Here is a 13,916-nt window from a genome sequence, read left to right on the forward strand (position 1 = left end):
AAATTTTTATTATCTATTATACTTAATCCTACATCACCATCTTGTTTTCTTAATTTTTTGACTATTCTAAATATTCTTCAATATGAATTTTTAAATCATCTTGTCAAATCCTCCCCTCAAAGTACCGTCTGGTTTTTAACTGGCATTGTACTGAATTTTGTATTAATTCTGAGAGCATGGATACTTTTGCCGTTTTAACTCTTCTCACCTAAAAATATGGCATATTGATCCATTTTTTCAGAGAGTATTACGTCTTTACGTAAGAATTTACAAGTTTTGGGGCGCCTGGGTGGCTCAATTGGTTAAGTGACTGCCTTTGGCTCAGATCATGATCCCAGGATCCGGGGATAGAGCCCCGAATCGGGTTCCCTGCTCCGCAGGAAGCCTGGTTCTCCCTCTCCTACTCGCCCTGGTTGTGTTCCCTCTCTCACTGTGTCTCTGTCAAATAAATAAATAAATAAAATCTTTAAAAAATAATAATTAAAAAAGAAATTGTGAGGGTTTTTTAATCATGTAAAGTCCTTATCTTTCTTGATGAATTTTTTCTTAAGCATTACATGGTTTTTTGCCGTTATAGTGCAGATTTTCTGATTTTCAGACTATTGTTGGTACCCAGAAGAACTATTGCTTTTTTCATACCTATCTTATTTCATCAATTCTGGAATACATATTTTAACATCTTTAAAAGTGGAATATATCCTATAATAATGACATCTTAATTATAATTACATTTTTAATGGGATATCTTAAAATCTATGGCATCTTAGGTCCTTTTAATTATGATATACCATAAATAAATAGATAAAATATACCAATCAACTTTCCAGTTTTTTCTTCTGTTTCATATTACTGGATTTTTTAAGGTTTTCTATTTACATAATCATATCTTTAAGAAAACAATTTTGTCTCTTTATTTCTAAATGTATACAAGCTATTTCATTTTCTTAAATGTTTGGTTTAAATATTGTGTTTTTATGTTATAGAATGGTTAGCATAAACGATTTTCATTTCTTGCTGTTAGTTTTTTATGGTCTTCATCATAAGTAATTTCTTTTCCTATTTTACATGGACTTTTTATTGGGAATGTCAGATAAATATTAATAAATACCTTCTGGGGCGCCTGGGTGGCTCAGTGGGTTAGGCCTCTGCCTTTGGCTCAGGTCATGATCCCAGGGTCCTGGGATGGAGCCCTGCAGCGGACTTTCTGCTCAGCAGGGAGCCTGCTTCCCCCCCGCCTCTCTGCCTGCCTCTCTGCCTACTTGTGATCTCTGTCTGTCAAATAAATAAATACAATATTAAAAAACAAACAAACAAACAAACAAAAACAAATACCTTCTAAGAATTTCATCTTATTGGTAAGTGTTGTGAGTATAGGATAAAGGCACATACACGAGTTGTGTCTCTGCACAGCTTTATTCAGTTTCATTCAGCTTTATTCAGCTTTATTCCGTCATAAAACAAGATTAACATAGGCACAAAGCAGATTCAGGATTCCAAACTCAATGACATTTCAGGATGCATTTAACTTGGTTTCATACCCAGCACATGAAACAAGTCACACAGCAAACAATATACAGCAAGAGGTGAGAAGTTAACAAACAAAATGCAAGGTTAGTCCATGCTTGTGTGGTTGAGATGAGGATTCCATCTGGTTCCAGTTGGTCCAGGTCAGCTCCTGATACTTGCCACTCACTACGCTCAAGCAGTGGAGGGGTCTCTGGTAGTTCAGAGATGAAGCAGGCAGAACCTTCAGTGGGTGTTGCCTTTCAACGTGGAAGAGTCAGCATCTGGAGGATCTGACAATCTGCAGAGGCCCCCCCTTCCTAAAGGAATTGAATCAGTCTTGAGCCTTTGCAGGCCTCTTCTGATTCAAGTGATTATTAGCTCCTGGCTCTTCCAGGCTCACGTGGCCTTACTGATGATCAGTCCTCAGCACTACCACTCTGTGCTGGTTTTGGTGGTATCTGGTCTTAGCCGCAATGACCTTGGCTGCTTTCCTGATTATGGCGCTCCAGTGACTTCATCTTGCTTTCTCTAGTAAAATCACGTGAATTTTCTCCTTCAACATACAAAATTGCACTGATACAGTTTTCCTGATTTCGAACCATTCTTGCCTTCCTGGAATTAATTCTACTTAGTGCATTATGGTGTGTATGTTTTGATACAGTGCTGGGCTCCATTTTATTATATTTTAATTTGAAATGTTTTACTGCTATATCCGTAAGAGGTGGGACTGCTGTGTTTTATCTGCACTGTGTTTTGTAAGTGTTAAGATAATGCTGGTTTTATGAAATGTGGAGGAAATCTACACCTTTTCCTGTGATCTGGAATAGTTTAAATACTTGAATGCATGATTTCTAAGGATTTGATGAAACTCAGCCACAAAGCCATCTAGCCCTATTAACTTCTTTAGTGGATTGTTTTTACTCACCTTTCCAGTATTTTCTATAGCATTTAGTATACTTGAATAGTCCTCTTTTTTGATCAATTGCAGTGATTTACATTTATTTTAACACCAGTTTCCCCTGAATTACCAAATATATTACCATAAATTTTCATGAAGATTTTTCTTGGATTTTTTTCATCTTTTCCACATCTGTATTATGACTCATTTCTCCTTTCTAATTCTGTTTTTCTCATTCTTTTTTTCTTTAATCGGGCTTATGAGAAATTTGACTATTTTATTAATCTTTTCAATAACCAGGTTCCAGGTTTATTTAAACTTTCTAGCTTTTTTGGTTTCTTTTCTATTTCGTAAATTTTAGATGTTGTATTTATTAATATATTCTGGTTGATTTTGTGGATATTTTAATTTCTTAAGATGAGTACAAGGTACCTTCATTTTTAGCCATCCTTTAATAAAGATACCACTTACAGTTATGAATTTCATCTATGAATATAACTTCTGCTACGTTCCATAAATTTGTAGTTTATGTGTTCTCATTTTTGCTGCCTTGGAGGTAGTTTGCAATTTCTGTTTTTATTTTTTTTCCTTGAGCCAAGAGTTAGAGAGGAATGTTTCTTAATGTCCAGTTTCATTGTATAGTTATCGAGAACATAGATTATAACATCTCTACTTCTGTTTTTAAAGTTTCTTTTTGACTAGACACATGATCAGTTTTTGTAAATATTCCAGGGACATTTTTTAAAATTATATGATCTATTTGAAGAATGTAAAATTCCATATTGGGCTGCTAATAGATATTACCAATTGTATTATTCACTTCTTCTATGTCATTACTTAGGTTTTCCCTCCTTAATCTAATTTTGAATATGCATATTGAAATCTCCCACTTGTTTGCTTTATAGTTTTTGCTTTATATACTTAGTAGCTATGGTATTTGGTACTTACAGGTAAAAAAAGAAAGGTAACTGAATGAAAATAGTATTTCCTGGTTTTGGAGATTTCCAAGGAGCTCCCAGTCACTGTTTGGCCACCATCCAGGGCTTCTAGTCACTCACAGAAAGCATCCTACTGAGCACTGTGAGTGAGTTCCACGATATACCTTATTCTATCTGAACAATGTAAGTTGTTTGACAATAATCTGCCCAATTATTTTATGATTACCTGTGCACTGGGGAAGCCTGAGTTTAATGCTTAAGACTGTGGGCTTATGAGTCAGACTGACTAGCTTCTAAAATCCAGTTCTGTCCCATAAATTACTTACGTTCGTTCACCTCTGTTTTTAATGCCTGATAATTGGGACATAGTGCAGTGTACTTCACAGCATTATTGGCACAATCCAATGATGGAATCCATGGGAAATTTGGAGTCAGGCATGTAGCATACAGTCAGTAACAATTACCTACTGATGTTACACTAAGTTGTTAAAACTCCCCAAAGACCATGTATATAAATATGCTTTGAAAAGAACATAAAATTATATACAAAGATAAATGAGTAATAGTGTTATTAAAGCAGACAAGAGAAATGCAAATGCTTCAGAGATATAATTATGTTACATATGATTAAAGAAAATAAAATTACATGAAATAATATAAAAACAATGCCAAAAATTAAGTGCACATCCTTCGGGGACAAGGGCTGCATTCCTTTCCACAGCAATAGATCCATGGTTTTAAGAATGGAGCTGGTCACACTGCAGACAAAAGCAAAATATATATATTTTTTTAATTTTCTGTGATTAGGTACTGTTCTCAATAAATTCTTGCTTAAATAAATAGAATAAAAATTTTAATTTATTACCTCATATCTTTGTTACAAAGGGGACACTTCTAAAAAGTCATATAAAAATATTTTGCAAATGTCATTGGACTAATATTAGAAAGATAAATATTCAGAAGCTCAAGAAATAGTAAATCCAAAACAGCAACACCTGAAAAACTTTGAAAGACATTAAAACTCTCTGCCTCCATTTCCTCATATAGAGAATAAGCGTATATTAAAATATTAGGATGTCTCAATTTCCTTGGCACTTTGAAATCCCTATGAGTCAGTAATTTTTTCAGCATTATGCAAAGTGGTCTAAGGAGATTTTTTTTTTTTAAGTGTTACATCTCCTGCTTTGAATGAGTTTAATTCTAGCTTCAGATTCCTGGCACACTGTTAAAAACTTTTGTAAACCAACATATAAAGAGGACAATCTAATATAATGCAAATTGAGTACCTGAGCACTGAGGGGAAGAAAATTGAAGAAGCTATTAGTGAGAGATAAAATTCACTACTGATCATCTGAACTCCCCAGCACCAGTAGTTCTAAACGTTTAATGCTTAAAAATCAGCAGTGGAACGTGATAAAATGCAGATTTCAGCTCTAGCTCCAGAGATTCTGACTCAATAGGCCTGTGAGGGATCCAAGAATCAGGATTTTCTTTAAGATTTGTAATCAGAGGAAGGATCTAATGTCTCTGTTTCTTTCTTTGGAAAGTGAAACACAAAATAATGCTTAACACAATGCAAAAAGATAATGCCCTTGCTTCCCCTGAATCTCCTCACCAGATAGATGGGGAAGGTAAAACAATCCATGAAGACTACTAGCTCTGTGAGGATTGTGCATGACACAAATACATACTTAAAATGTATCAAATATCTTTACCATCTGGATTTTCTACTTCTTTTTACCATGGATAAGTCTTCATTTATACTATGGAAACTACCTTTACTAACACCTATTAAAAACCATATCATCATCACAAATAGATTTAAAAAAAAATCTACCAAACCAGAAAATATTTGCAAACCATGTGACATTAAAAGCCAATGTAATTAACACAGAGAAAGCAATTACAAATCAATAAGGAAAAGCAGTTATATTCTCAGAAAAAAAGTTGGGAAAAGAAAATGAGACAGGTTACACTCCAAGAAATATTCTTGGCTCAAAAAACGTATGTAAAGCATACAACTTCATAAATATTTAAAGAACAAGTTAAAGCCACAAGGATTTCAATTAATGAAGATTTTTTTGGACTATCATTAAATTATCCATTAAATTATCATTAATTATCTATTAAAGTATTATATTGTGAAAAATGGACACTCATACAGTTCTGGTGTTGATTTTTAAAATTTTTCTGAAAAACAGTTTGTAATACATATCAAGAACTTTTAAAAATTCAGACTATTTTAGTAATTCTACCTAGGAAAAATTGCTAAGGAGAAATGCTGAGATAATAAAATAATTTATTTCTAAAATGCTTATTATAGAATGATCTTAAGAGCAATAAGTTAAAAACAATCTACACATTAAAAAATAAGAACGCTGGGCACCTGGGTGGCTTAGTCATTAAGCATCTGCCTTTGGCTCAGGGCATGATCCCAGGGTTCTAGGATGGAGCCCCACATTGGGCTCCCTGTTCAACAGAAAGCCTGCTTCTCCCTTTCCCCCTGCTTTTATTCCCTCTCTCACTTTATATATATATATAAAATAAATAAAATATTTTTAAAAAAATAAGAAGGCAGAGGCACCTGGGTGGCTCAGTTGGTTAAGCACCAACCTTTGGCTCAGGTCAAGTTCTCAGGGTCTTGGGATGGAGCCCCACGTCGTCCATTGTTAGGCTCCCTGCTCAGCAGGGAATCAGTCTGCTTCTCCCTCTCCTTCTGCCCCCCCTCTCTGCTCATTCTCTCTATCTCTCAAATAAATAAATCCTTAAAAAAAATAAGGCAATTGCAAAAATTATGGTCTATTCATATTGTAGACATATAGCCATTAAAATTGTTTGTTTCCAAAGAACATTAAGTAATATGAGAACATGTTTAATGTAAAATATTAAGCATGGGAAGAAGGGTTAAAATTACATATTTGGCAAATATCTCCAATAGTTACTTTTGCATATGTCTGTGTACTCATACAACTAGAAAAAATTGCATCAAAGTCTTGAGTATTGTTTCTGAGTAGTGGAATTATTAGTAATTCATTTGTCTCATTTTAATTTTCTATACTTTCTAGATATTCTACAATGTGTATGTATTCCTTTCATACTGAGAACTTAAAAAATTAATACCATGGGGGGCGCCTGGGTGGCTCAGTGGGTTAAGCCTCTGCCTTCAGCTCGGGTCATGATCCCAGGGTCCTGGGATCGAGCCCCGCATCAGGCTCTCTGCTTAGCAGGGAGCCTGCTTCCTCCTCTCTCTCTCTCTCTGCCTGCCTCTCTGCCTACTTGATCTCTCTCTGTCAAATAAATAAATAAAAATCTTTAAAAAAAATTAATACCATGGAATATCAAAAGTTAATAGGATAGAAATCTGTTCCTCAAATAGACACTTTTATTTCCAACCAAAGGCAGTTGAAAAGCAGTTGTTCACATGTGTATATAATTAAAACAAGGACTAAATCAAGTAAAGTCGGCATGTCATTAATAGAAGTGAAGCAGTCAGGGTGAAGACTTCTATATATTGTCAACATTTACATATTACAAGGAAACCTCAAGTCATATTCTTTTTATTTTTCCAAGTCATAATTCTTTAAGACTAATTTGTCTCTCTTAAGAACTGTGGAAATAAATTGATGTATGAAAAATTTGGAGAATTCAATTCCAGCTTGATTCACAAAATTGTCTTCTATGGCCCAGATTGTCCTGAACAACTGCTCAAAGAGGTCTACCAGAACTCTCATCCCCCCTTAGAGTCTGGGAGAATAACCATGCCCATGATTTTTAAAAGCCTCCGTAAAAAATCAAGTGTTTGATGGAAACTTAGAATTTGGAATCAGGAAAGACAGGTCAGGGCCTCACTGGTTTCTAAACCCAGGTCCACACCAGAATCGCCTATGGAGCTTCTTAATTATGATTCCCGATCCCATCCTCAGAGATTCAGAAGACCAAGGTAAACTTCAGGAGTACGTATTGTAAACCTATATCCCAGGTGAATCAAATGAAGTTCAGTTACAGGAAATATCTTTAGAGAGCCACTGATCTCATACTAACGAGGTAGGTTAGCCCAAAGAGGGAAAAGTCAATTACTTATTAACAAAGCAACTGGACACCTTGCTATATATGACCTAAATAATAACCGTAAGAAAGAGTTGCAAAGAGAAATGGTCTTTACTGAACATAAACTGTCAGTTTGCGGGGATGACAGGTAGGGGCAATGGAAGGACAAGTTTGTTGAGTGATACTGCGCTAAGTGCTTTAGGTAGGTAGGTGTCTACCTATAAATTGGTCATTGGTTTGTGTGGCTCATAGAAAAATCCTGAATATCAAATGTTTCCTCTAACTCAGGTAACTCCAAACCCAGCTTGAAAACTAAATAAGGTGAGACTTTTTATCAATTCATATTTTTCCATTTTCTTTTTTAAAGATCAGCTCACCACAAATCTCTAAAAAGTGTACTGGCTGTGTGATCTTATAGCTCCTCAAACTAAACAAACATTGATATTTTAGCTCTTTTATCCTTAGATCATTTCACTAGTTAAAGTTCTAGAATGGGAAGTCATCAAGAGACGAAATCATAGAGTAATGTTATATGAACTCTCACATCTCTGAGAAAGGGTTCTCCCTTTTTACTAGGCATATAATCTGTGCTGAGCACATTTAGTCTGCACAAACCCTGTTAACTAGTCATTATTATTCCTCGTTTTATAGATGAAGAAATAAAAAAATGAAAAGCATATTAAATATTTTATTCAAGGCCAAGAAACCAGAAAGTGCCCAAGTGAGAATTTTAATCCAGAACCAATTTGTAAGCTCAGGATCTTTCTACTTCCCTCTAGAGCCTCCTTCATTACTAAAAATGTTTTTGTCAGTAGAGGGTATTTGAATGAAAGGGCCAAAACATAGATGTTACTCTAAATGCTAAGCTTTTCTGTACCTTATCAATAACCATAATTCTTGATTCATTATGTTCTTGTCCCAGAGAGGTAAAAAAAATATATATATTCTGCATCAGATTTTTGAAAGTTATTATTATATAATTTATGGGGAGATATTACAGATCTAAAATCACCTCATTGGTATTTTAGTCCTTGAGTGGCCATCCAAATTGTGCACTTGTTCTTTTTAAATGGCCACTGATTACAGGATTGAAAAGGCTTTGTTGTATCAGAGTGGTCTAACTACTCTGATATAACAGAGTAGTTATGGAGTGGTCTAATTTTTTTTTAAATTTCCCTGTGGGTCACTGTATTCTCCCATATGGTAAAACCTTTCTCAGGGGGTTGTGCTGAAATCACAACATAAGTCATCACTTGCCAGTTTCTCTTTGGGTCCAAGAGCTACCTGGGAAATTTTACTCTTGAAAATCAATCTGGTTTGGAATGAAAAGAAAGCCAATGACACAGTGATTGTAACTAAGAAAGCATGAAATAGAGATAGTTTTTATCTGTATTTTCTTATCAAACTATTGCCTCAGTGCAATTTAAAACGTCATGTTCTAATTAAAATTTAGGCAACTGGCATGGGAACAATTGTATCATCAAGGCGACAAATTTCTAACACATAGAGTTATGATTCATAATTTTTAGCTTTATTACTACCATCACTGTATGCATAAGACATCTGAGTTCTAGAGCTTTCAGAAACATATTCCTTTGCAAAATCCAAAGTCACATTGTATTAACACCAGATTCCGTGGACTTTGAACTTATCCCCAGTAGACTGTTTTTACTAGAACTAAAGACAATAAGCTGCCTGAGTATACTGTGAAATTTCCATAGATATTCATCCCCTGGGCCCTCCTGGGTTTTTCTCATTAGTCCTCCGTAGATTCCTGTGAAGCAGAAGCAGAGGTGCTATCTTCCATCATCACATGAGAAAAATAAAAAGCAAAAAACAGAAGATAGTGAATTGTCCAACTGAAGTCATCCACCACCCCCGTATAAAGGACCTGAGGTCTTCACATATGAATAAAAGGAGAATTCATTCTAGATCTCTCTGTGTGTGTGTAGAAAACAAGAGTATGGTGAGGAAGTGGGGGAGAAGGGAGAAATGCAGACACCCCTTACCTTGCCTCTGCCTTTCCTACTCCACATTCCCCAAAGGAGAATGAGGGAATTCTAAAGAACCAAAGAAAAATGAGACCATCCCAGAGAAGGAGGTTACATTTCCTGGCTTCTTGTTGTGTTAAGCTAACAAAACAGGCTCTGTCTTTTGGTAAATTAGCATATAAGCTCCAGTTACCATTCAAATGTAATGACATTTCTAAGCATAATTCAAGTGGGCGGCCACTAGGGCTCAATTTCCCATCATTAGCTGTTTTCTCTCGATATTTCCATTCTTAGGAATGTTATCCACTTGTATCCAATGCTTAAATTCATGTATCTACCTTAATCAGCACAAATTTTGTACCTCCAACACTAATTTTTTAGTCAAGTTTCAGTTCCATATTTATTTTTTGGAAATAGGATGCCAACAGGTCAATTCCACCAGAACATTTGCTTTAATTCCAAGTGTTTCAAAATCAGATGAAGGCACAATTTCCACCTGAATAAGCCTTCTTTATGTGCTCCTTCATTCTCTCCTGTGTTTTCCAAGTGATTCCATAATTTCAACCTTCGATTCATCTAGTAGTCTATTCTCTACTCCAGCAGTAATAATCAATTACCAAGGCCTGGCGTGCTTTTTTCCCCCCCCTTTTTTATGTTCTCTAGTATTAATCTCTGCCTTGTCATTCCTTCACATCTAGGCCTTTATCTTCATACAGATTTGCAATTTCCATCAAATTTTCAACAATAAACTCTAATACACTAAACTCTACAATCATCTAATACCAGAAAACTAAGTTAAAACCTCTAATATCAAGCTATTTACTGCTTTTAAAGTCTATACTCTTTCATCGTGGCCTTCCTTATCAAGTCCAAACTCTTTAGCCTAACATTCAAGATTTTCCATTATTTGACCTTGCCCTGCCTACCCAATCATATAAAACCCTATTAGAACATGATTCCTGAATCCATGTCTTTTGCTTTCATCACAGTTTGTCTTAATGCTTCCTTCTCTCCCCAAAGCACACAAAGTATCCTTAGCCTAGTCTTAGCATTTATTCAGGAACTTCTACTTGGAATGCCTGACCTTCCATCATCTAGGTGTTACGGCTTTCCAACACAGGGCTTAAACTCACTACCCTGAGATCAAGACCTGAGCTGAAATCAAGAGTCAGACACTTAACTGACTGAGCCACCCACGTGCCCCTTAGATACTACAACTTTCTAGACTCAATTCCAATGTCAACATGCAGAGAAACTTTTCCTGATAACTTCTATACAGAATAGTTCCATGCTTCTTTAAATTTCTGCAACAGGGACCACGTGAGTCTAATTATAGAATATGCTGTTATTTATTTAGCTTATTTTATAAGCTTACCTCCCCCTGAATTATAAGCAATTGAAGAACCTTAATAACAAGTAATGGATTTGTTTGTTTACTTGTTTCTTTAGTAAAAGTCAGGGCACAAAATAATTGGAAGCCTATACATTATGTTTGACATTGTCTTAATTATAATGATTTAAAATCTCTTTCTTAAATGTTAAGGGCCTTGAGAATTCTCTAACTTTATTCCTTATAATGAAATTCCACTGATGCTACAGAAAGCCTGAGGTTATTTGATTAGAGAATCACATTGAGAAAGTCACAAATTCTCCCCCAATATGTCGGTCTTGTTCAGCTCTTTGTTTTCTTTTCCTCTATTCCTGGCTAGATATTTAGTTCTTGTTTGAGAGAGAATGATAATGGACATTACAATTTTATCACTGCCTTTCTAAAAACCAGAGAAAGTGGTGATAAGTCACTAACATTTTTTGCACATTGTAAAGTGATTATATAAAGTACATGAAGATATTTAGGAGAGTGCTCAGGGGAGAATACTGTAAGAATGGTGCTTCATACTCCCAACTAACCAGAGAACGGTTGGCTTGACATATCTGATTGTCCTTGGCTGGTTTCCCAGCAGTAGTCCCTGAGACGTGGATTTATATGCATGTGACATATTAAGGAAGGAGTTCAACAGAAACTAATAGGAAATAGGACAAGCAGACCCAGAAGGCACAGTCAAATAGGGAATGGTTATAGGCAAAGTCTCAGACTCAGCCTGATCCTAGAAGGAGTTCTGGAGGTCAATTACTCATTTACCACTCGGTCATTGCCTGTAGCCTGCTCTTGTGGGTCATCAGCTCCCAAGCCCTTCTAGCCCTCTGTGTGCAGCAGTGCTGCCTGGTAGCCCAAGGGCAGCCTCCAGCAGTAGAGAGACTACCATGGGCCCAGAACTGGTAAGCAAGCTTCAGAGGATCTGGGTGGAGCAGATAGCATCTTTACCAGGATGTCCCTAGTTTTCTAAGGGAAATAATATATTTATTCATTTATTTCAAATGTTGTATGTGCACAGAAAAAAGAAACATTAAAGGGTATAAATCCTATTATGAACTCAGAGATTGGAGAAAGGAGACTAGCATTTTACTTTCCATCCACACTTCTGTATTATTAGATTTTTTACAATAAGCATTATTTCTATAAGGAAAAGAAAATGATTAGCAAAACATTTTTTTACCAAAAACTCAATGATGTCTTTTGTTTAATTGAATCATCTATTACTGTTGTTTTTGTTGCAAGTACAAGTAATTTAGGAAAGTAACTCCATCTGAATAAAAATGTATTATTTAGACTGTTAAGATGCTTGAGTCCATTCATTAATTAACAATTTGCAGTGTCAACTATACTCAAAAAAATAATAAATGATAAAAATCAGAATTAAAGCTCATAGAAGCATGGCTTGTTATGAAATGTTTAAATATACATTATAAAAATAATTGAGCACACTTCTCTACCTCATGTTAAATAATAAAATATTACATATACAGTTGTTAAAAAAATTTGCTTTCTTATCAAGTATAAATGATATCCATAGTATGCCCAGGGAGAAATAAGCTTTGTTAAGATTTAATTCCAGAAGGGGAATTAACTGGCTTTATAATCTACAGGCACTAGAAGTACGACTCTAATCCTAAGATATGGTCCACCCATCCTACTTCTCATCCTCTATATCAAAAAACATTGCACCAAAAAAATATTAATTGCCCATAGAAATGTAACTTAAAAGTACTTTGGTACATTATATGTTAACAAAAATATTTTTTAAAAAAGAATATTAAAAAAAGTACTTGAGAAATTCAAATGAAAAGTCAAATCACATTTGGATATAAGGAATGCCTTGACTGCTTGGGATATCACTGAATAGTAGAATGGGTTAGACCTATTCCTTAAAAATGTATCAGGGCACCTGGAGGACTCAGTTGGTGGGGTTTGAGGCTCTTGATCAGGGTTGTGAGTTTGAGCCCCACACTGGGTATAGAGATTACTTAAAAATTAAATCTTTTTTAAAAAAGAGTAATTTAATAGCTATATATAGTATAAATTAAATGGGCAAAAGAATGATAGCAGGAAGGTCAGTTAGAATTCTGCCAGAATAATCCAAGTAAAGGCAATAAAGGTGATAAATAATGGTAAAGAAAAAAGCATTTATCCTGTCTTTTCTATATGAACTGTACTACAGGTAACCAAATAGTAAGTGAGGACAGTGGTGATTTAAAAAATTAGAAGACATACAGGAGTGACTATGGAGATTAAAATTAACATTAGCTTTTTTTTTTCAAGGTACACATTTTTTTATTATAGCAGTTCAATTGTCTTTTCTTTTTTTTTTAATTTAATTTTTTTTCAGGGTTCCAAAATTCATTGTTTATGTACCACACCCAGTGCTCCATTAAGCCCTCCTTAATACCCACCACCAGACTCACCCAACCTCCCCAACCCTCTCCCCTCCAAAAACCTCAGTTTGTTTCTCAGAGTCCGCAGTCTCTCATGGTTGGTCTCCCCCTCCGATTTCCCCCAACTCACTTCTCCCCTCCATTTCCCAATGTCATCCATGCTATTCCTTAGGCTCCACAAGTAAGTGAAACCGTATGATAATTGACTCTCTCTGCTTGACTTATTTCACGCAGCAAAATCTCTTCCAGTCCCATCCATGTTGACACAAAGTTGGGTATTCATGAACAGACTCTTCTCCAAAGAAGACATACAAATGACTAACAGACACATGAAGAAATGTTCATCATCATTAGCCATCAGGGAGATTCAAATCAAAACCACATTGAGATTCCACCTTACACCAGTTAGAATGGCCAAAATCAACAAGACAGTAAACAACAAGTGTTGGAGAGGATGTGGAGAAAGGGGAGCCCTCTTTCTCACTGTTGGTGGGAATGCAAGTTGGTGCAGCCACTTTGGAAAACAGTGTGGAGATTCCTTAAGAAATTAACATTAGTTTTTAGTGGTTGTGCTAAGTAAGCTAAGTGTAGTGCCAAGCAGCAACCACTTAGATCAATGGGCTGAAGGAGAGAACATGGTCAAAGATCACTGGGAAAGACAGGAACTATTTAAGTGAGACAGCATTGAATTTTTAAGGAAATACTGAATTCTAAATACAGGTGGATATAAACATAAGGATATGTTCCAGCAGGCACTGGAAATAC

The 13,916-nt window shown here is 35.4% G+C and overlaps 1 long non-coding RNA gene across 3 annotated transcripts in view; it reads left to right on the plus strand.

The window, feature by feature from the left end:
- The window catches only part of LOC309869383, a 95,742-nt gene that overhangs the window by 14,827 nt on the left and 66,999 nt on the right, over nt 1–13,916 (plus strand). The window contains exon 3 of one of the 3 annotated variants that reach the window (XR_014314146.1): nt 9,150–9,320. The exons of the other annotated variants lie outside the window; for them this stretch is intronic. This is a non-coding gene — a long non-coding RNA (uncharacterized lncRNA). Of the gene's footprint in view, nt 1–9,149; nt 9,321–13,916 lie in introns of those variants that run through there. 3 annotated transcript variants of the gene reach the window in all.

This window comes from Mustela nivalis, assembly GCF_964662115.1.
Source record: "Mustela nivalis genome assembly, chromosome: 7".
In the NCBI taxonomy this organism is placed as follows: domain Eukaryota; kingdom Metazoa; phylum Chordata; class Mammalia; order Carnivora; family Mustelidae; genus Mustela; species Mustela nivalis.